The following is a 22,713-nucleotide window of genomic DNA, read 5'->3' on the forward strand; positions in this document are numbered from 1 at the left end:
TGGGAAGTGATTTAGCTTCCCCTCAACGGAACCAAGCAGTTGATGTGGGTAAAGTCTCCATGGAGCATTTTTAAAAATGATTTCTTCCAATGGTAAGATAGTTCTCTGATGTTTATGGAGTTAATCTCCCTGCAGCGGTCCTGAGAACTCCAAGTCCCATAGGATGGAACACAGGCAGGAAAGGCAGCCTTGCCAGTGTTAATGAATCCTTCCCTGAAATACTTTTCCCTCCAATTGGCTGGGGTTGACTCCCCTCAGCCATCTTGAATTATAACTTGTGCTTACCTCAAATGGTGTCTCCATCTTGGAGCTCCTCTGAGGTCACCAACCTTTTCCAATAGTGACCAGGTTTATAGTTGGGTCTGTAAAAAATCTAGAGCGGCCCTCTGATTGGGTCAGCAGCTGGATCATGTCCACTCCTATTGGTTGGACAGTGGGTCAGCTGGTGGCTAATTGGAAAATCCAGGAAAATCACTGAGTCAGTCCTGCTGTCAACAAGTGCCAGCCTGGGGACTGCTTTGCATCCTGATGGCAGAGTCCATTATAAAATCCAACCCATTCATTCTGCATCTTTTGTCACCAATGCTTCCCAACCAGCGGAATGTTTTCATTTCTAATTTAGATTTCCAGCATCCGCTGAATTGAACTTTTGCTCCCTTTTGTCATCCAGTTGTATGCAAAAAATGAGCCTTCACAAACTTTCACACAAAGTCATACACTTCAAAGAGACCCATGTGGATTAGCTCAATGAGTGTGTTATTGTAAAGTCACATCAGTAGCTGCTGAGACACTCTTTCTACAAGACTCTTTTACAGGTTAGAAATTACTAAACATCTCAAAATAAATCAATATGCAATCACTATTCTGCATTACTTGCCACATATGTTAGCATGACTAGCTTGTTTAACAGATATATTATTCAACACTAGTTGTTCACAAAAGGTAACCATTGAAATGGCTGTTGACAGTATCAGTTGACAAATGTTTAATATATTCATGTGCAATTCCTCAGTCTGCTATTAAAAATATATTTATATTTAATGGCTTAATGTCACCACTAAATTGTCAGAAATGGATTAATTGTTTTTCTGCTAATAGAAGAAATAGTAAAGCCATGCCTCAAGTGTTCTTAATAAGTTTGTAAAAATGAAAAATCGTTGAAATATGTTCATGGCTCCAAGTTTTCCCTAGATTTTGTAATAGTTGCTCTTTATCCTTGCTAATGAAAAGCTGTATACCTTTTATTTTATTCTATCTAAGGCTAGCCTTGGGCTGTTTAGTAAGCCCATGTCATATTTCTTTTCTTCTTACAAATCAAAGATTAGGAGGACCTATTGCTTCCATCTTTTTATGAAATAAATTACCTACGGTGGCTCAGTGGTTAGCACTGCTGCCTCACAGCACCAGGGATCTGGGTTCAATTCCCACCCCGGACAGCTGTCTGTGTGGAGTTTGTACACTCTCCCCATATTTGTGTGGGTTTCCCTGGGTGCTCCGGTTTCCTCCCACAGTCCAAAGATGTGCAGACTAGGTGAATTGGCCATGCTAAATTGCCCATAGTGTTAGGTGGGTTAGTCAGGGACAAATGCAGGGGAATGGGTCTGGGTGGGTTGCTCTTCAGAGGGTTGGTGTGGACTTGTTGGGCCGAAGAGCCTGTTTCCACACTGTAGGGAATCTAATCTAATCCAGTAAAACCAAATTACTTGTGATAGCAAAGTCAGAAAGCAGAATGTGTTAGTGGCACAATTTGTTTTCCTTGTCCCGGGTTATGGCACCTGGAAATCATCCCATTAGCCACATTCAGCCTGGGTAGCGACTGCAGGGCAGGTCAGCGCCACTGGCCCTGACAAAGGGGACAACAAGCAGTGCAGGGAGAAAATCAATGGTCTCCGAAGAGGGAATTGGCACCATCCTCTCTTCTCTACATCATGCTCACAGGGCAGCATGCAATCTAACTCTACCACTGTCCATGCATCACACAAAGGGAGATGGACTTCCAAGCCTCTGCATCACATGATAATATGCACACACTTCATCCTCTCAAGCCACTAGAGATTCCTGTCCACTGTGCTTCATACTCACTCACTGAGAAGGGCTTTCCTCCTCACCTCATTATAAATACTCACACAGTGCTCAAGCTGACCCATCATTGGGCTGAGAGATCAGGATTAATGTGAGGAGAGGAGGTGTCGCATTTCAAGCTTTGGTCCAACTTTGAGAAGAGCCAATTGGGCTGGTTGCTGAAAGCAAGGACCATTCCGGCGATGACAGGGAAACACCAATGGGCCAGCAACCCAGTATGGTACATTGCCCTCTGCTCTTCTTGGATGTGTTCAAAATCAAACACATTTTTCAGTGAAAGCGTCTTCATGAACAAACTTTTTCTCTTCTCTTTTGAAGGCTCCAGTGACATCCAGAACTTTGCAGGACAACAACATCACCAGCCTCTCATCACCAGTGTCATCCCTAAACTGGAAGTATATGACCCTCAGCAGATGCCTCAGCAACAATGTTCATTTACACCCTCCACCAGCACAGAGACAATTGTTAATGAGTTTTCAGAAGATTTGTAGCTCAGGTTGAGGTTCTGGATGTAAGTTTGCTTCCTGAGCTGGAAGGTTTGTTTTCATTGGCTAGTGAGGGGGAAGTTTGTATTTAAGACATTTAGATAGTACCTGTTTCCTTAGGCATTCATGCAGAAAGTACAGCTGTTTGTAAGTGGCACTCTGTTAGATGATATTGGTTTCCCATTTTCGAGGCAGTTTTAGTATATTGTGCCCCTAGGAGTTAGCACATTCTGAGAAGATTGAAGAATATGAAAATGAACCTTCCAGCTCAGCGAGCAAACTTACATCCAGAGACAGTTGTCTTGGCAGCTAGATTAAACTCAGGGGCATAATCTATTAATTGAATCACTAATACATTTCCACAGCCAATTGAATTGGGAATGCCTGCTGTCTCTGAAGTTCAGCGAATTTCTGGAGAGCAGGCACCTGCTCAGCTACATGGAGAAAGCATGACTTTGTACTTGGCCTTAAGTGGCATGGTCACCCTGCAGAGAGAAGCACAAGAACATCAGGCAAGTGTGCCACAGGCCTTCGATAGGCTGGAACAATGAATGGACTGGAAAGGGCGATGGCTGTCTTGGACACTCGGCCCAAAGGAACACTCAGTGGCTGCCAGACCTATGCTTGGACCTGCATCCTATTGCTCCAGCCTTGGGGACTTAGCATCAATGATAAGGTTAAAGAGGGACAAGGCACCTCTCAGTGATCCATCCTTTCTAGGAGATGGTGTTGTGCCAATTGTAGGAGAATAACAGATGGACATCTGGGGAGATTCATCGCAGGACATTCCAGAGGTTCCCTGACAGTCCCCTGCTGCATGTGACCCCAATGCCTTCGACGACTAAAACTAAGGAGATTGAGCCAGCACACATCCAAGAGTCTCTAAGCAGGGCCGGGTCCCAATAGATTCATGTTTACAAAGTTACCAGAGCATGCCAGTCTCCCTCCACCCCAGCTGCAGGTTTTGAACCTGTGCCTAAATGTAGCTGGAAGGAGAGGGAGGAAACCTCTGTGGCTGTAGCAATGGCAAAGTTGTTACCCATTATATACGCTGCATTTTTAGAAATAAATATTCGTGTGCACTGTTCAAATGCATGTTGCAGTCTTATTGCAAAGTTATTTGATGTGGAATATCTTCAACCAACAAAAGGATACACTGTGTTGCAATCATCACATCCTGATATCTCTCTCAAAATCAACAAAGTGAGTGATTGTAGATTGCCTTGTCTGACAGGGAATAACTGCACATAGGAAATAATAACACATACAGAACTTTGCCTTCTGCTCTTCCAAGACCCTCAATCCAATTCAGTCAGCTTGGAAGTGGGTGGCTATGAGGTTGTCTCAAATCTCTCTGGCTCAGTGGACTACTGAAGACTGTTTCCCTATTTGATAGTTGTCCTAGCCTACCTCAGAGGTTACCTCTCACTATTACATCTCCTCCTCAGCTAAAATATTCCAAATTTTCGTGACTGAAATTGTGGAGCATTCATTGTAGCTGTGGTACACCCTTTCTAGGGTATACCACATGCTATCACCTGACTAGCCAGGCATTAGAATCTCATCTACATGAGATCCCTGATTTATTTTTTATTCACTCATGGGTCATGGACATCACTGGCTAAATCACCATTCCTAGTTGCCCTCGAGAGGTTGATGGTTAGTTGCCATCTTGAACCACTGCACTCCATTTGGTGCAGGTAAACCAACGATGCCATTAGAGAGGGAATTCCAGGATTTGGACCCAGTGACACTGATGGAAAGGCAATATATTTCCTTCAGGAAGGGTTAGGACGTGGACGAGAACTTATAGGTGATGTTCCTACTGCTCTTGTTATCCCATGTGGTAGTGGTCATGGATTTGGAAGGTACTATCAAAGGAAATGGCCCATGCTAATGTTACTGAGCATCAGTGAGGGGAGTGGATGCTGGTGGATTGGCGCCAATCAAGCAGGCTGCTTTGTCCTGGATGGTATCAAGCTTTTTGAGTGTTGTTGGAGCTGCACCCATCCAGGCAAGTGGTGAGTATTCCATCACACTCCTGACTTGTGCCTTGTAAATGATAGTCAGACTTTGGAGAGTTAGGAGGTGAGTTACTCACTGCAGGATTCCTAGGATTCCTGTGCCAGGTATGACTCCAACCAGTATACCCCAGTACCCACTCCCTCCAATTTTGGGAAGGTTCCTCAATGCTACACTCAGTCAAATGTGGCCTTGATGCCAAGGGTAATCATTCTGATCTCACATCTGGAATTCAGCTCTTTTCTCCTTGTTTGAACTCAGGCTGTAATGAAGGAAGAAGTGGAGCAACCCCTTGGAGCCCAACCTGGGCATCACTGAGCAGGTAATTGCTGAACAAGTGCTGCTTGATAGTACTGTTTATGACACCTTCCATCACTTTACTTACGATTGAGAGTAACATGATGGGAAGGTAAATAGCCAGGTTGAATTTGTCCTCCTTTTTGTGTACAGGACATTACTGGACAAGGATTTTACATTGCTGGGTAGATGCCAGTGTTGTAGCCATACTGGAATAGGTTAGCTAGTGGTGTGGCAAGTTCTGGAGCACAAATCTTCAGCAGTGTACCAGTGATCTGTTGAAGGACAGATTGCTGTACCACTGTGAGACTCTGGAAACCCCTTTAAGTTCTATTATCCTCAGTCATTATGGCAGAAACCTCAGCCTGCATGACTCTCAGCTGACCTTGCTCTGAGCTGTAACTTCAAAGATGTGTGATTTTCCCTTGTGCTGGAACAGAAAATATGTCTTTAGCTGTGAGCTGCTATATCATGATCAGGTGATCAGGTCCATTAGTGATAGAACATAGAATATGGAAATGTACAGCACAGAACAGACCCTTCTGCCCACGATGCTGTGCCAAGGATTATTCCTAATCTAAAATAAAATACCTAAACTACGCACCCCTCAATTCACTGCTGTCCATGTACATGTCCAGCAGTCGCTTAAATGTCCCTAATGACTCTGCTTCCACCACCAAAACTGACCATATGCATTCACAACTCTCTGTGTAAAGAACCTACCTCTGATGTCTCCTCTATACCTTTCCCCTTAAAACTAAGACCCTTCATGCCAGTCAATCCTGTCCTGGGGAAAAGTCTCTGACTATTGACTCTATCCATGCCTCTCATTATCTTGGATACCTCGATCCAGTCACCTCTCTTCCTCCTTCTCTCCAGAGAGAAAAGTCCAAGCTTAGTCAACCTCTCTTCATAAGGCAAGCCCTCTAATCCAGGCAGCATTCTAGTAAACCTTCTTAGCCTCCATATCTTTCCTATAATAGGGTGACCAGAACTGGGCACAATATTTCAAGTGTGGTCTCACCAGAATCTTGTAGAGCTGCAGCAAAACCTCGCGGCTCTAAACTCGAGTCCCCTGTTAATGAAAGCCAAAACACCATATGTTTTCTTAACACCCTATCCACTTGGATGGCAACTTTGAGGGATCTATGCACTTGAACACCAAGATCCCTCTGTTCCTCCACACTGCCAAGAATCCTGTCTTTAATCCTATATTCAGCATTCAAGTTTGACCTCCCAAAATGCATCACTTCACATTTATCCAGGTTGAACTCCATCTGCCATTCCTCAGCCCAGCTCTGAATCCTGTCTATGTAAAGCTGCAGCCTGCAACAGTCATCGATACTATCAACAGCACCTCCAACCTTTGTATCATTGGCAAATTTACTAACCCATCCCTTAACCTCCTCATCCAAATCATTTATAAAAACTACAAGGAGCAGAGGCCCAAGAACAGAGCCCTATGGAACACCACTCACCATTGACCTCCAGGCAGAATACTTTCCATCTACAACCACTCTCTACTTTCTGTAGGCCAAACAATTATGAATCCATTTAGCCAAATCTCCCTGTACCCCATACCTCCTGACTTCTTGAATGAGCTTACCACAGGGAACTTTATCAAATGCCTTGCCAAAGTCCATATACTCCATATCCACTGCTTGACTTTCGTCGACCTGTCTTGTCACCTCCTCATGAACTGCCCCTCACAAAGCCATGCTGACTGCTTTTAATCACGCTATGCCTTTCCAAATAGTCATAAATCCTGTCCCTCAGAATTCTTTCCAAAACCTTGCTGACCACAGACTTAAGACTGACTGGCCCAACCTTCTCCCTGATCATTTTCTAATTCCTCAAGTATGAGTAAAATACCTTTGGGTTCTCCCTAACCCTTCCTGCCAAGCCTTTTTCGTGCCCCCTCCTGGTTCTCCTCAGTCCATTTCTGAGCTCCTTTCTAGTAAGCCTGTAATCCTGTAAAGCTGTGCTAGATCCTTGCTTCCTCCACCTTATGTAAGCTGCCTTCTTCCTTTTGATGAGAAACTCCTCTGTTCTTGTCATCCAAGGCTCCTTAATGTTACATATTCTTGCCTGTCTCAGAGGAATAAATTTGTGCATCACTCACAACAATTGCTCCTTAAACAGTCTCCACATGTCTGCTGTGCCCTTTCTGTGGAACAATTGCTTCCAATATGTACTTCCCAACTCCTGTCTGATAGTGTCATAATTTCCATTTCCCCAATTAAATATCTTCCCTCGCCAAGGCTATGGTAAATGTGAGGCAGTTGTGATGACTGTCACCAAAGTGTTCTCCCACTGCAAGATCTGACACCTGTCTTAGCTCATTGCCCAGCACCAAATCTAAAATGGCCTTTCCCCTCATCTGCCTGTCTACATACTGAATAAGGAAACCCTCCTGAATACACCTGACAAAAATGGCTCCATCCAGAACATCTGCACTAATGAGGTTCCAGTCAATACTGGGAAAGTTGAAGTCACCCATAACAACAACCCTGCTACATCTGCATTTTCCCAAAGTCTGCCGGCCTATGAGTTCTTCAATCTCCCTACTGCTATTCGGGGGTCTGTAGAAAACCCCCAATGAGGTGGTTGCTCCCATGCTGTTCCTAACTTTCACCCATACTGACTCAGTTGACAAACCTTCCTCAACAACCTTTGTTTGTGTAGCTGTGATACACTCCTCTGATTAACAATGCTACACTGCCTCCTCTTTTTCCACCCACCCTGTTCTTTTTAAATGTTCTAAACCCTGGAACATCTAGCAACCATTCTTACCCCTGTGAAATCCATGTCTCCGTTATGGCCACAACATCATAATCCCAAGTACTGATCCATGCTCTAAGTTTATCACTCTTATTTCTGACACTCCTTGCGTTAAAGCAGACACACTTTAACCAATCCCTTTGTTTCATCACATGAAAAACCTTCCCAATAGATTCACTACATCCTGTCACTGCCCCATCCACAACTACCCCCCTCTCAAATATGTAGCTTTGGTTCCCAGCCCCCTGCCAAACTAAATTAAACCCTCCAGAACCACACCAAGCAAATCTCCCACTCGCAACATTCGTGCACTTCCAGTTCAGGTGCAACCCATCCTTCATGTACAGGTCCCACCTTACCCAGAAGGCATCCCACTGGTCGAAGTATCTGAAGCCCTCCCTCCTGCACCAGCCTTGCAGCCACGTGTTAAACTGCACTCGCTGACTGTTCCTCACCTCCCTGTCTCGTTGCACCGGTAGCAAACCTGAGATCACCACTCTACTCCTCCTGCTCTTCAGCTAGCTCTCTGTAGTCACTTTTCAGATGCTCAATCCCTTTCCTGGTTATGTCATTGGTGCCAATATGTACCACGATTTCTGGCTGCTCACCGTCCCCCTTCTGAATCCTGTAAACCTGATCGACGACATCCTAGATCCTGGCACCAGGGAGGCAACATACCTTCCGGGAGTCCCGTTCCTGACGACGAAATCTCCAGGCAATCCATCTAACTATTGAGTCCCCTACCACAAGCGCTTTTCTATTCTCCCCCCTTCCTCTTGCATGGAATTGGTCATCACTTTCACACTCTGTAGATGATGACCTGTTCCTTCCTAATTTACCTTCTCATGTCCCACTTCCCTGCCTTTTCTGAAATGCAATGTGTGCAGTGACTGTCTGCATACAGCAGGAAAGTGCTTCCAGAATGAAAGCTATGCCACCATAAGGAATGTTATCTTGCTTTAAATCTGCCACAAACTCTCTGACACTCGACTCTTTAGTCATACTTCTGCGGAACTGTATCATGGCTATTTAAAAGTAGATTCTCTTTCATATCCATATTCACATTCAATGCTGATGAAGGTCATATTACATGTTGATGTTGCATGTTACATGTTGGTCTCAGATAAATGAGGTTTAAGTGCATCCCCCAAACTAGCTGTTATGGTCAGCCACTGGATATTGTGTTCGGAACCAATGTGAAATGAAATCTTCAGCCACAGTAAAATGAAAATACATATTTACTATTTATCTTGAACTGTTTATTGTTAAATGTTGTATTTTTAACAGAATAGTCGCTCAAATTTTCCACAATTTGAATGAAACAATTATTCATTCCTAAATTGGAATTAAAAGAGAAGAAAATGAAACAAATGAAAGAAAAATTTTGATGGAATCTGGATGATGGTGTCCCTGGTGAATGGATACTTATTGGCTTCAAAGTTTCACATAACGTTTCACAATCCAAAAACATGCAGGTTAGGTGAATTGGCCATGCTAGATTGCCTATAGTGTTCAGGGTTGTGTAGATTAGGTGCATTAGTCAGGGGTAAATGTAAAGTAATAGGGTAAGGGAATGGGTCTCGGTGGGCTAACCTTCAGAGGGTCAATGTGGACTTGTTGGGCCAAATGGCCTGTTTCCACACTGTAGGGTTTCTACGATCCATGATCTTTTGGTCATTCAAGCATGTGGATGTTTCCAGATTCACCAGATTTCTCTGAGGAAATTTATGCATGACTAATGAAGATTTTATACTGCAACCTCCCAAAATACATCTCCACCGACCATCTGCAGCACTGCTGGATTCAAATTACTAAAATGAATATTCCTACTGAACAGTATACAAGCAGCAGCCTGGAAGATACACACAGGACTTGCTCTGGATTAAGTACCTTGCGCTTGAGAGCAAAGAAAAGTGTAAAAGTATCCAGATTGAAACAAACTGGCCATGCAGAACAGGAGAATATTGACTGTGACCTCATCTGGCTAAACGATATAGCCCTGTTTCCATTCAATTGATCAGAAAGTGCAAGTTATGTGTGTTTATATTCTTTCTGAGCAGGGCTACATATGCACTCAAAATTTTCAGCTTAGCAGGTTCAGAAGATCATACTTCTACTTTTCTAATGATTTCTGTAGTTTTTCAAAAAAAAAATCCTCACTGAGGTCTGCTCTATATTTTCTACATATTTGAATGCTTTTAATGGTATAAAAGTCTTTCCTGTCAAAACAGAGAAAAGCGAGCATAATTGCATTTCCTGAAAAAGATTGAATTAAATCTGCCTGATTGAATGTTTCACAGCTTCAAATGTTAATTTTCATAACATCACTAAGGTAAAGAGGATCTCTGCAGAAGAAATTCAGCCTATGGTTTACCTTGTCCTTGAGCCTCAGTATTCGTGTGTCTGTATTCGAGTATGCTAATTCTCAGGAAATTTCAGCATATGTTGTTACCATCAGCAGGAGTGGAACTGTCAGAGTTAGGATAATTTCAAGGCAAGTCACTTTGAGGAAAATATAACCTTCTGCTGCACATAGTTTTTGACAAACCTTACTGGCCACTAGACTGGTAAGTTGCAACGTTTTATAAATTTACAGCAATTATAACCACTTGTTATATAATGATGCAGTAGTCCTATCCCTTCCTCTGGACTAGAAAGTGCAGGTTCTCGTCCTACTTTTCCCAGACATGTGCATTAACATGTGTAAACAGTTCAATTAAAAATATCTATAATCAGACAGAACAAACAAAAAAAAACAAAAAAAAATTAGGGAGCAGACCAAGAAAGGGTGTAAATAGTAAGGGTCAGTGATTCTGCAATATCAGTTTCTCACGCATAGTCAGTGTTACTGAAACAGAGCTGATGCGATGATTGGACTACTCTGCGTTCACTAGGGATCATAAGAGAACAACTGCAGCTGTCAGAAATCAGCCAGGCAAGTCTATTGCTTCTGAGAAGCTGCATATTGAGAAATTACATCCCGATATTTATCCCTCCTGCTTCCGGGCATTTCTTAATTAACTGTATTATCAGTCTTGGATATATAAATGCATTGACTTCACTGGATAAACATTTTGCAGAAGGCAATGTAAATGAGATGTAGATGCATGTTTAAATCAGCCTGGAAAATACTGAATACAAACCATTTCATGCATTTGCTTTAAAGTAACCTTTCAATGATCAAGATGGTTCATTTCAAATACGAAACCAAAATGCTAGAAATACTCAGCAGCTCAGGCAGCATCTGTGGGGAAGAAGCTTGAACTGTTTGGCTGATGACCTTTTCAGAACTGGCAAAGTTGCAGGTTCACTGTGAGCTGATTGGCTAAGTGTCATTTTTGTCGAGTTTCTTCAAGGGTTTCTTTCTGCAAGCACCAGGAAATTTCTCAAACTGTTGCCCCAAACTCACCTCATTAATGATGTATCATTTCTCTGTGCCCCAAGCCCTCTCGTTCGCTTAAGTCTCACACTCAGTGAAGGCAAATGTAATTGCCATTGCTGGGACATGCTGGGATTGCACAATGATGATGTGGTGAGGCTGGTACATGTTGGATCTGAAAATGTGTTGCTGGAAAAGCACAGCAGGTCAGGCAGCATCCAGGGAACAGGAGAATCGACGTTTCGGGCATAAGCCCTTCTTCAGGAATGAGGAAAGTTTGTCCAGCAGGCTAAGATAAAAGGTAGGGAGGAGGAACTTGGGGGAGGGGCGTCGGAAATGTGATAGGTGGAGAGAGGTCAAGGTGAGGGTGATAGGTCAGACTGGGGTGGGGGTGGAGAGGTCAGGAAGAAGATTGCAGGTTAGGAAGGCGGTGCTGAATTCGATGGAGCATGGATGCCAACATCCATGGATATAGTGTGCATGCAGTCAACCCCCATGGAGTGTGCCATGAAATGTTGGTACCAGGCATCCATGGTAGAAGTCTGGAGGAGCAGTGACAAGCTGGAGTCACCAGATACCTGCTCTGGCATTCATTTTGGGAATTCTCAGCATCCAGTTTCCATAGGCAGAAGGGACAATAATTAAAATGCATATTAATGACATGAGATTATATGGAAATATTGGGGCTCTTAATGGGTGATGGTCCATGCAATTAGGCCTCATAGGGCTCACTAGTGGGAATCACGACTCACTTTCCGACACTTGGTTGGAAAATGGGACCTTTTGATCTCAGTGTTGAGAAGCCCAGCAGCCGCTCTCAACCAGGGGTGGCAGTCTCGGCCCAGCAAGGCGATCTTCTCTGGTGGACGCTTCCAGCCGGGTATTCCAGCGGCCCTGCATGGTGGTCTCATCTCAGCATGGCATTCCCGTCCCAGAATAACAGTCTTATCCTGTCAGTATCTTCTAAACAGTCCATCATTCCTTTAATGGCTTTTCCTGAGTCTGGGAGCTGTTAACTAAACTGTGATGAACTTTGTCTTAATTTCATTTTTAAAAAATGTTAACATATGACTTCTGTCATTAATGTAGGTGACTTACAAAATATTTCCTTGTATTTTTCATGTAAAAGTAAATGTGACAATAAATTTCCGTTCTATTCTTTAGATTCTTACTGGACATCTCAGTTTTCTCACCATGCCCCATGTCATTTAAGAACTGGAAAGATTCTGCTATTTCATTCTCTCTCCACAGATGCTGACTGAATTGTTAACTATTTTCAGAATTTGATGTTTTATTTCAAGATTTCCCTCGACAGGATTTTGCTTTTTTATTATTTTTGGCCAATTTCCACCACAGTTGTGTTGCCTTCTTTCACCAATTATATCACGACAACCAGATAATTCATCCATACCTCTGTGGAGCTTCCTCAATTCTCTCATTAAAAGCTGCGCACACTACGTTCCAAGTAATCTAAAACTCTACTGCCTCGTCCTACCACCACATTTCCCTCTTGTGCCATGAACCTACTTACCTCTGGAAGTACACCACAGCCAAACACCATTTAATAGCTACTTTTGTTTCATTGTTCACTTTGCTTCTATTCAGTCTGTTGACTGCTCACTGTGCTGAATGCTGGTGGTTAAAGCTTTGGGTGTGGTTACAGAGAAGCAGAAAATAAACACTATGTATAAGAAAACAGAATGTTCAGAAGCACTGAAATAATGGACATTCACAATCGGATTGCCATCCCACTCCATTTTTTTACATCAAGATAAAACTCCATATTTCTGATAGAAGATTCCGATCAGGTCTCCTTCAGACATACAGAGTGTACTTAAAATCTGGCGGTCCCTCATGATGCAGAATGGAAGTTAAACTATGCCCCCATTTACAAAACAGTGTTTGCAGTATTCTGTGGTTTAACTGTCCAGCATTACAGATAACAACTTTGACACTCTTCTGAAAGGGTAAGTATGTGGATGAGTGTGGGGTTAGTGTCTGAGGAGGGTAGGGTGCCAAGTGGGTAGGGTGCCAGTTGGGTAGAGCACCAGTGTGTCAGGTTGGTAGGCTGCCAGGTAGGTAGGATGCCTGGGTACAAGGCGGGAAGGGAACCAGGTAAGTGAATGAATGTTTAGAGTAAATTGATATAGTCAAAGGATATTGATTCTGGAACCAGGAAGGAGGAGGGTGTTGATGCTCATGGGGCATTGGTGGGGTTATGGGGTCCAGTGACTGGTATGTGGTGTTGAGTCTGCCAGTCATGTGGGGTAGAGGAGTTGTTGGATTTGATGGTAGGATTGGCACATGCTAAGGAGTTAGGCTGTCGGGTCAGTGGCAGGGTATGGGGTATCAATCTCAGGGTATGAGAGATTTGGGAGATATGCAGTTGTGGTTAAGATTTTTAATTGTCCATATTTTTTGTGGCTTGCTAACAAATTACTAACCGCAGCAGCACCACCAAATTCTCTAATTGAAAGAGTTACTTCTGGAGCATTCTAAGTATATGGCATTGCCCATTGGAATCTTCAGTTTCCAGAGAAATTTTCTTAGAGTCTGTTATATGGGGGGTTTGAGTGTCCTGTTGCACAATGTGCAGCTATACTGTAGGAATGACTATCAGGCCATTGAAAAATCTGGGTCAAAGTTCTTGTACAGACATAGAACCTGGTGAGAATAATCCCTGTATGTCTCTGGGGTATAATATACAATAGTACCACTGTTTATCAGATTCTGACCTTCCATACCAGAATCAATGTCAGAGCCTTCAACTGGTACAGCCTTACAGACTCTTTTTTTTGCTTTGAAGGCACAATGCAAATACAAATTGTTTCATTCTTCTCAATCAAAATAAACTGACAGCCAGTTCTACGGTTAGCCGACAATAAATGATTGAATTATAATGCTGATACATTCTGGATTTAAGTATCACATTACATACTATCAAATCATTTCCTGTTGCACCTAATTATACAGAATTTCTGATCAAGCAGTAACATTTGAAATAAAAGCCCTGATCAAAGAATAAAATGTCCCCCAGTTTTTTTTTATTTAGGACCCTTAGACTGCTCAGTGCTGTCAACACCCATTAGATCAACCTACAAACTGAAGCAGGTTTTTTTTGCTGGTGTTCCTTCAGGTGAAGTGAATGAAATTGTTTGAATGGTTAATTGGTTTTCCTGAAGAGATTCTTAAATCAAAGTAAAGTGTGGTTCAGATGAATGCAGCTGTTTTTAGCCTAATTTCTTTTCTCTAAGTTATGATACTTTTTGGTCTTTTGATAGTACACTTCAGCTCTTGAAAACACATTGCGTTGAAACGTTTTGCCTTGAACTCACCAGAACAATTTGCAAAAATGACAATTAAAAAGGGGCACCAACATTTACACTGTATGATAGCCAAATGCTGATTGGTTGGTGAGTGGTTTCTGTTTGCTGGAAGCATTGTGATGGAGAATGCATCAGTAGATAATGTTCCAAAGTGGAGCCATTAGACTTAAAATGACAATTCAATGTTTCTTTCCACAGATGCTGTCAGATCTGCTGAGTTTCACCAGCACTTTCTGTTTATATTTCAGATCCCCACCATCTACAGTATTTTACTTTTTATATAGTTGATAATGACGGACAGTTAACAGTCAGGCTTTGTTTAAAATTTAAAGCAGGCTGGTAACTTGGATTGGTCAAGGCATTGCCCTGAGAAATGAACCAGGAAATAGTTGTTTAATTTGTTGAGATGAAACTAGCGTAGTTTATGTACACATATACATATTCCTTTTGCTAGCCTTGCAGTTAACTCATAGTCATGAGTAACATGGGGCCCTGGTCTTTGCAGAATTAAAAATGTACAAGCACTGTATCTGTTTCAACTCAACCAATTAACTGACAGCCATTTACTGGACAATTTCTCAATCATGCTGCCTGGTTTAAAATTTACCAAAGATCAGCAGTTAACTGTCAGCCATCATTAACTGATAATTATTCATGGCAATGCCTCTACCAATCAGTGTCCCTTTGCTAGCCAATCAGTATTCATATCTCATAGAATATAAATGTTGGTTTCCACTTTAAATTGCTGTTCTTGCAAGTTGTCCTGATGAAAGCTTTAATAAAATGTCTTTTTTGGCATATTAATGATATTATTTTATTTTCGTCTACTTAGGAAAGTTTGACATTCGTTATGGATTTACAGCATTTTTTGGTGACTGTCACATGACTGTCAAATGGATCACCTGGAGTTTTTCTAAAAATATCCTATGTAATTTGTTGTATCCTCATCCTAATGCATCATATAAACTCTCAATAAGTGGAATATTATGTACAGTGTAAATTATATCAACATTAAAATGTTTGCTAATGTCAGCAATGAGCTTCTCACCTCTTTCAGATATTATGAATATTTTCACAAACCAGATTGAGCATGGCAGGACTCTCATTACAAAGAGCTTATTATCTACATTAGGTACTTCAAGTGACAATGGAATTTTTTAATATAAAATCCATTTATTTGGCTATCAAACTAAGAGCCTCTATCTCTGGATCACTGTATATATATTCAAGATAGTAAGGAAGTCAGAGTAGATAGAATGTGGAGCAGGAAAGGTACAGCAGGTCAGGCAGCATCAGAGGAGCAGGAAAGGTACAGCAGGTCAGGCAGCATCAGAGGAGCAGGAAAGGTACAGCAGGTCAGGCAGCATCAGAGGAGCAGGAAAGGTACAGCAGATCAGGCATCATCAGAGGAGCAGGAAAGGTACAGCAGGTCAGGCAGCATCAGAGGAACAGGAAAGGTACAGCAGGTCAGACAGCATCAGAGGAGCAGGAAAGGTACAGCAGGTCAGACAGCATCAGAGGAGCAGGAAAGGTACAGCAGGTCAGACAGCATCAGAGGAGCAGGAAAGGTACAGCAGGTCAGACAGCATCAGAGGAGCCGGAAAGGTACAGCAGGTCAGACAGCATCAGAGGAGCCGGAAAGGTACAGCAGGTCAGACAGTGTCAGAGGAGCCGGAAAGGTACAGCAGGTCAGGCAGCGTCAGAGGAGCCGGAAAGGTACAGCAGGTCAGGCAGCATCAGAGGAGCAGGAAAGGTAGAGCAGGTCAGGCATCATCAGAGGAGCAGGAAAGGTACAGCAGATCAGACAGCATCAGAGGCGCAGGAAAGGTACAGCAGATCAGACAGCATCAGAGGAGCAGGAAAGATACAGCAGGTCAGGCAGCATCAGAGGAACAGGAAAGGTACAGCAGGTCAGGCAGTATCAGAGGAGCAGGAAAGATACAGCAGGTCAGACAGTGTCAGAGGAGCAGGAAAGGTACAATAGGTCAGGCAGCGTCAGAGGAGCAGGAAAGGTACAGCAGGTCAGAGCAGCATCAGAGGAGCAGGAAAGGTACAGCAGGTCAGAGCAGCATCAGAGGAGCAGGAAAGGTACAGCAGGTCAGGCAGCGTCAGAGGAGCAGGAAAGGTACAGCAGGTCAGACAGTGTCAGAGGAGCAGGAAAGGTACAGCAGGTCAGACAGCATCAGAGGAGCCGGAAAGGTACAGCAGGTCAGACAGCATCAGAGGAGCCGGAAAGGTACAGCAGGTCAGACAGTGTCAGAGGAGCCGGAAAGGTACAGCAGGTCAGGCAGCGTCAGAGGAGCCGGAAAGGTACAGCAGGTCAGGCAGCATCAGAGGAGCAGGAAAGGTAGAGCAGGTCAGGCATCATCAGAGGAGCAGGAAAGGTACAGCAGATCAGACAGCATCAGAGGCGCAGGAAAGGTACAGCAGATCAGACAGCATCAGAGGAGCAGGAAAGATACAGCAGGTCAGGCAGCATCAGAGGAACAGGAAAGGTACAGCAGGTCAGGCAGTATCAGAGGAGCAGGAAAGATACAGCAGGTCAGACAGTGTCAGAGGAGCAGGAAAGGTACAATAGGTCAGGCAGCGTCAGAGGAGCAGGAAAGGTACAGCAGGTCAGAGCAGCATCAGAGGAGCAGGAAAGGTACAGCAGGTCAGAGCAGCATCAGAGGAGCAGGAAAGGTACAGCAGGTCAGGCAGCGTCAGAGGAGCAGGAAAGGTACAGCAGGTCAGACAGTGTCAGAGGAGCAGGAAAGGTACAGCAGATCAGGCAGCATCAGAGGAGCAGGTCAGGCAACATCAGAGGAACAGGAAAGGTACAGCAGGTCAGGCAGCATCAGAGGAGCAGGAAAGGTAGAGCAGGTCAGGCAGCGTCAGAGGAGCAGGAAAGGTACAGCAGATCAGGCAGCATCAGAGGAGCAGGAAAGTCGACTTTTTGGGTCGGGACCCTTCATCAGGACTGGTCACCAGCAGTCTGATGCTGTCTGATCTGTTGTACCTTTCCTGTTCCTCTGATGCAGTCTGATCTGTTGTACCTTTCCTGCTCCTCTGATGCTGCCTGACCTGCTGTGCCTTTCCTGCTGCACCTTTTTCTACTCTTGCAGTATATATTGGTTTAACAATTTCCTTTATGCATTCCTTTTTTAAGTATCTGCTAATTATGAGACATTTAGTTTCAGCTCTCCTTTCTGACATGTTAAGAGTCCTGTAGTAATTTCTGAATTACCATTCTCCAGGGATAAAGGATCACAGGTACATGGATATACTGGATGAGACATGGTTGTTGTCCTTACAGTAAAAAAAAGGTTAAGAGGATTTTACTTGTATGGAACCAAGAAGAGTTTAGAGAGTGCAAATAAAATGAAACAATGTTGAGCAGCTAAAGAAGTGGCAACCAAGGTTATTGGTAAAAAAAAAAGACATCTTGATTAAAGGTTTTCTCAGGCAATTCATGGTTAGTATTTGTAATACATTGTCTGCTTGGCTGGTCCTGAAAGATTCATCAATAGCCTTCAGAAAGGAAAGGGATAAATATTTGAAAGGAAAAAATACAGGAATAGAACAGAAAAGATAAAATGAGACAGTGGAATTAATTACATTCAAAAGAGCTAGGAACTGCAGACTCAATGGGCCAAATATTTTCCTTCTTTGGTGTACTTTATGATTCTTCCGAGCAGAAAAACAGGATTTCAGAAGTTTCTCTTCACTTTCTATATCGGAATGTATTTATACTTCTTTTGGTTGTCACAAAATTGGAACACTAGACTGTGCATGTAAGGAAATTGGAAGAACTGTGGATGCTGTAAAATCAAACAGAAACAGAAATTGCTGGAAAAGCTCAACAAGTCTGGCAGCATCCATGGAGAGAAATCAGAGTTAACGTTTCCTCAGAAACCCTTTTGCACAGATGCTGCCAGACCTGCTAGGGTTAACCAGGAGCTTTTGTTTTTTGTTGTGCAAGAAAATTGAATCAATAGTTTTTTTTTTTGTGGACGTGAAAGGTAGAAAAGCTCTATATTAGCATCTTCTGTAAACAAGGACACATCTGATATAAAGTCAGTTGGATGTCACCTTGGTGTATGTGATAATGCACATACAATGTACATTCAAGTAACACAATGCTGATTTGTCTTCAGAGTTGCCATTTCAAGATTAATCAACAGCTAATCTCTGCTGTTGGTCTTGAATTGCAGAAAACATAACCAGCGCATTGAAGGGTTTTCTTTATCATTGATATTTTAAAAATCATCAAACGCATACAGATTTGTTGACGATTGATTTCTTCTGGCTTTCACTATAGTTTGAAACAATTTTTGTTGTTTTTCATAGTTATTACAGGTTTCAAAAGTCTACAGCTTCTGTGGGAAAAAGTGACTTTTTTCACTTTGGCAGGAGAAATAGGGAAGCAACATATTGTATACATGAAAAGGGTTTGCAGAACTCTCTGTTGCAGAGAGATCGAGCAGTAGCCTGATCCGTGAATGACAAAAAGCTAATATGCAAGCACAGCAAGTGATTAGGAAGGCAAATGGAATGTCGTCATTTATTTCAATGGAAATATAATATAGAAGTAGGAATAACAGGAAGTATGAGAGAAACTCAAAAGGTCTGGCAGCAGCTGTGGAGAAAGATACAAAATGAGGACACTGTTTGGAGTCTGAGCAATGTGGCCAATGGTGAAATTTATGGCAGAATCAGCCAAGAATTTCAAGAAAGTCTCCCACAATGTTAGGTACAATTCTTGCTGTACATGATCTTTTGTTATTTGCCCCCTCAGCCAGATATACTAGGTTCAGGATACTTCTGTCTTACCTTGCTGATGAGTGAAGGCACAGAGCCAGAAAATTATCATGCTTGTCAGCAGTCTTTAGTCAAGTCAAGTGAGATAGCCTTCGCAAAGGGAATGTGCTGCAGGAAGTTAAGGGAAGCCTCCAGAAACACTCCAAGGACTTGGACAAACTCAGTCAGCCACTTGGGGCCATCAAAAGACAGGATGATTTCCATTTATGATGTGAGGAACCTAATGCTGGCAGCCCACCACACATCTTGACTCTTTCCAACCTATCATTCAGAATGAGCTGAAAATGTGTTGCTGGAAAAGCGCAGCAGGTCAGGCAGCATCCAAGGAGCAGGAGAATCGACATTTTGGGCATGAGCCCTTCTTCCTGAAGAAGGGCTCATGCCCGAAACGTCGATTCTCCTGCTCCTTGGATGCTGCCTGACCTGCTGCACTTTTCCAGCAACACATTTTCAGCTCTGATCTCCAGCATCTGCAGTCCTCACTTTCTCCTCTCATTCTGGATGAGACAGAGAAGGGCAGGTTTTAATGGAAATGAAGAAGGGTGCCACAACTGGTATTTGTGGTGCAGGTGGGGAGGTGTCCCAGCTGACTGAGTAAGCAGCACAGATAGCTTGCAGGATTGGCAATGTCTGAAGTTGGGGTGGCTGAGATCAAGTGGGGAAAATATTATGGATAATTTGTAAGAGTGGTAAAGGATGAAGCTTGGTAGGAGAGGGCTGAAGGTGCAGAGCGAGAGAGAGAGGGAGGATGAGGTATCAGGAAGGAGGAGACGGTGGCACTTATGCTGCAGAGTGGAGAAACTCATTGAGCTTTTTTCTTACATTGCTTGGCATTCCTCCAGATGGATGAGTCTGCACTGACCCAAGATAAAAGACTGTGTCCCCCTCTACCGCCCCAACCTCTGATGCTTCCAAGTCTCTGTCTGCACAGTGGGAGGCAAACACTTTTTTCCTTGGGGCCATGTCCCGATTACTGAGGCTTGGATGACACAGTGTGAGGGGCACTTCCTTACCTGTAGTGCATGAAATTGTGAACAGCTGGGCTTCAAAATGGCGTCATAGCTATTGAAAGCCCGAAGGTCACGACAGTGATGAGCACTCCTGCCTTTGCTGCTTGAAAGATTCCCTGAGCAAGGGTGCCAAGACCCCATTGAATAATTAATAAAATGCAGAGCAGACAATTGCATAAGGAAAATCACTCTGAGCATGGTGGATTGGGCGCCATCAATCTAAACCAAACTATTTAACTCCAAATTGGAAAACTCAATCCCATGTTTCTGGTCGGCAGCTGACTGGCTAGGTATAAGATAGTCCCAGGAGTTAAAGGAGCACATGGGGATTTAATACTCACTCTGATCCCTCCCAGTTGTCCCTCTTCCCACCCCTTCCCTACTTGTGCAAGGCAGACAGGAAAATATTTACCAGCGCAGTCAATGGATTGTGATCAGGATAGTTACCTGGCCATGTTGATCTTTTTCCCCACTTTACCAGGTTGGTGACATTGAGACGAACTGCAACTATGCACAAAGAGAGATCAAACATGGCACCTTCTTGATCAGTGAGGCAAAAAATTAAATATGCAATATAATTAGAAACTATTTGCAAGATTTCTTGCACTGAGGGAGCCAGCATGAAAGTTCCAGCTAAGCAAAGTTCAAGTACATATTAATTATAGTAATACAGTAGGATGTTACTATAATGTACTATTTGGAAACCAGCCAAACAGTACATTATAGCAAGGTGCACAGTGTAGTGAGAACCCATTGATTCCCCATAACTGGGCCTAAACAGCCTACAAATTCTGATTAAATGTAAACTAAAACTGAAAAGAAATAAAAAGCAACTAAAATTAAAATGGACAAAACAATGTCATAACTGCTCTTTCACAAAGTTGAATTTCAAAAGCCATTAGCCAGAATAAGAGAAAATATCTCTGAGTTAGTAAAAGATCTAGAGTAATAAGGTCAGATTGCAACTGTGTTTTTTGGAATGTAACTTTGACAATGCTCTGATAGAATCATTGAACATCAAAATTTCTGGCCTAGCCCTTGGAAAGGAAGAATTGTGGGGAGGGTTTAATGCTGCAGCATCGGGGTGGGAGTGGAAGGAGTTAGCAGGATTCTACCCTCTGCCTAAGACTTTTCACCTCATTGCACCTCATATCAACCATCAGCTTCCCTGAAGGCCTAAGAAAACCCAAACCAGAGGAATTGATTGTTCTCCTTAAGAAGCCCTAGAAACAAAAGAATAAATGGTTAATAGGGCAAATTCCAGGCCTCATCTCTGTCACCATGGTGTCATAGTGTAGTCGGATATTTGCATGGATAGGTATGGACAGTTGCTGCTCAGCTGTTGCTGTGGACAAGAACAGCCTCTTCAGCCATGCAACACAATACGGGATGGGTTCTGCATCTGCCACACTTTTATTGGTGGAACAGAACTACAGGGTTTCACAATCATGAATTCTACAGCACAGGAAGAGGCCAACTGGCCACAGTATCTGCAGAAACTCTTCAATAAAATTTCTTTGCACACATTCTTCATAATCAATGTGTCTAATGTTACCTTTCTGATATTAACGCACTGCTCTTTTTCAATATCTGTTATGGTTTCTGTTCCCACCTGGTAAGGTATTCTGTGTTCTAACAATCCCCTTCAAATGTAAATTCTCCTAACCTTCCGTGTTGTGCTGAGTGCTGCGTTATGTCTCAGAAGATACAGAGATGACTCACCCAGGTGTGTCCAACTGTTTTATTTACTCTGCTATTGAAATAGCTGCAGACACAAGTTTATATCATTTACATTTAGATTTTCTTTCTCAGTATTCATTCCAAGGCAGGACTTACAGTACATACAACTGAGGATAGTTAGCAGCTACACATTAGCAAACAAGTGAGTAGTCCAATCTCCATTTTTAGATGAATGTTCCTTGTTTTATCTATTGTCAAAATCAATCATTATTTTGAATATCGATATCTGATTTTCTTATCATTTTAATGAATCTTTACTTATGTCCTTGATATTCTTTCCAAAGTAAAGAATTCACAAGTGGATTGTTTATGGGGAGGTGGCAGCATTATGCTGATGTCACTGGACTAATAATCCAGGGCTCAGGCTGGGAACAATGGTATTAAAATCAAATCACACTGTGGTGTCTGGAGCAATTTAAGTTTAGCTAATTGAAAAAAGCAAGCTGGAATATAAAGCAGGTCTCAACATGATGACCGTGAAACTAATATTAAATGCTTTCAAAAAAACCCTATGGTTCACAAACGTGACCATCCTTACCTGGTTGAGGTTACATTTGTTTCTGAATGCACAGCGATGTGATTGGCTCTTAACTGCCTACTGTAGTGGTCGAGCAAGTCATTCAGTTCAAGGGCAATTAGAGATATGCAACCGATATGGGCCTTGTCAGTGATGCCCACTTACCATGAAAATCTATTAAAACATCTTAAGTATGGTCCAGCTACATTGAATTGTCTAAATTTCACGTTACCTTTTTGCTTTCTTATCATGGCCTATTTTAAATACAGTCTAG

General features: G+C 42.8%; 1 long non-coding RNA gene across 1 annotated transcript in view; it reads left to right on the plus strand.

Moving 5' to 3' along the window:
- The first annotated feature begins 4,794 nt into the window (after positions 1-4,794).
- The window catches only part of LOC122559918 (uncharacterized), a 34,321-nt gene continuing 16,402 nt past the window's right edge, over positions 4,795-22,713 (plus strand). Inside the window, exon 1 of the long non-coding RNA XR_015759473.1 lies at positions 4,795-4,911. This is a non-coding gene — a long non-coding RNA (uncharacterized LOC122559918). The remainder of the gene's footprint in view (positions 4,912-22,713) is intronic.

The sequence above is a fragment of the Chiloscyllium plagiosum genome, unplaced genomic scaffold, assembly GCF_037043375.1.
Source record: "Chiloscyllium plagiosum isolate Xiang-an unplaced genomic scaffold, Cpla_swu_hap1 HiC_scaffold_15, whole genome shotgun sequence".
Taxonomy (NCBI): Eukaryota; Metazoa; Chordata; class Chondrichthyes; order Orectolobiformes; family Hemiscylliidae; genus Chiloscyllium; species Chiloscyllium plagiosum.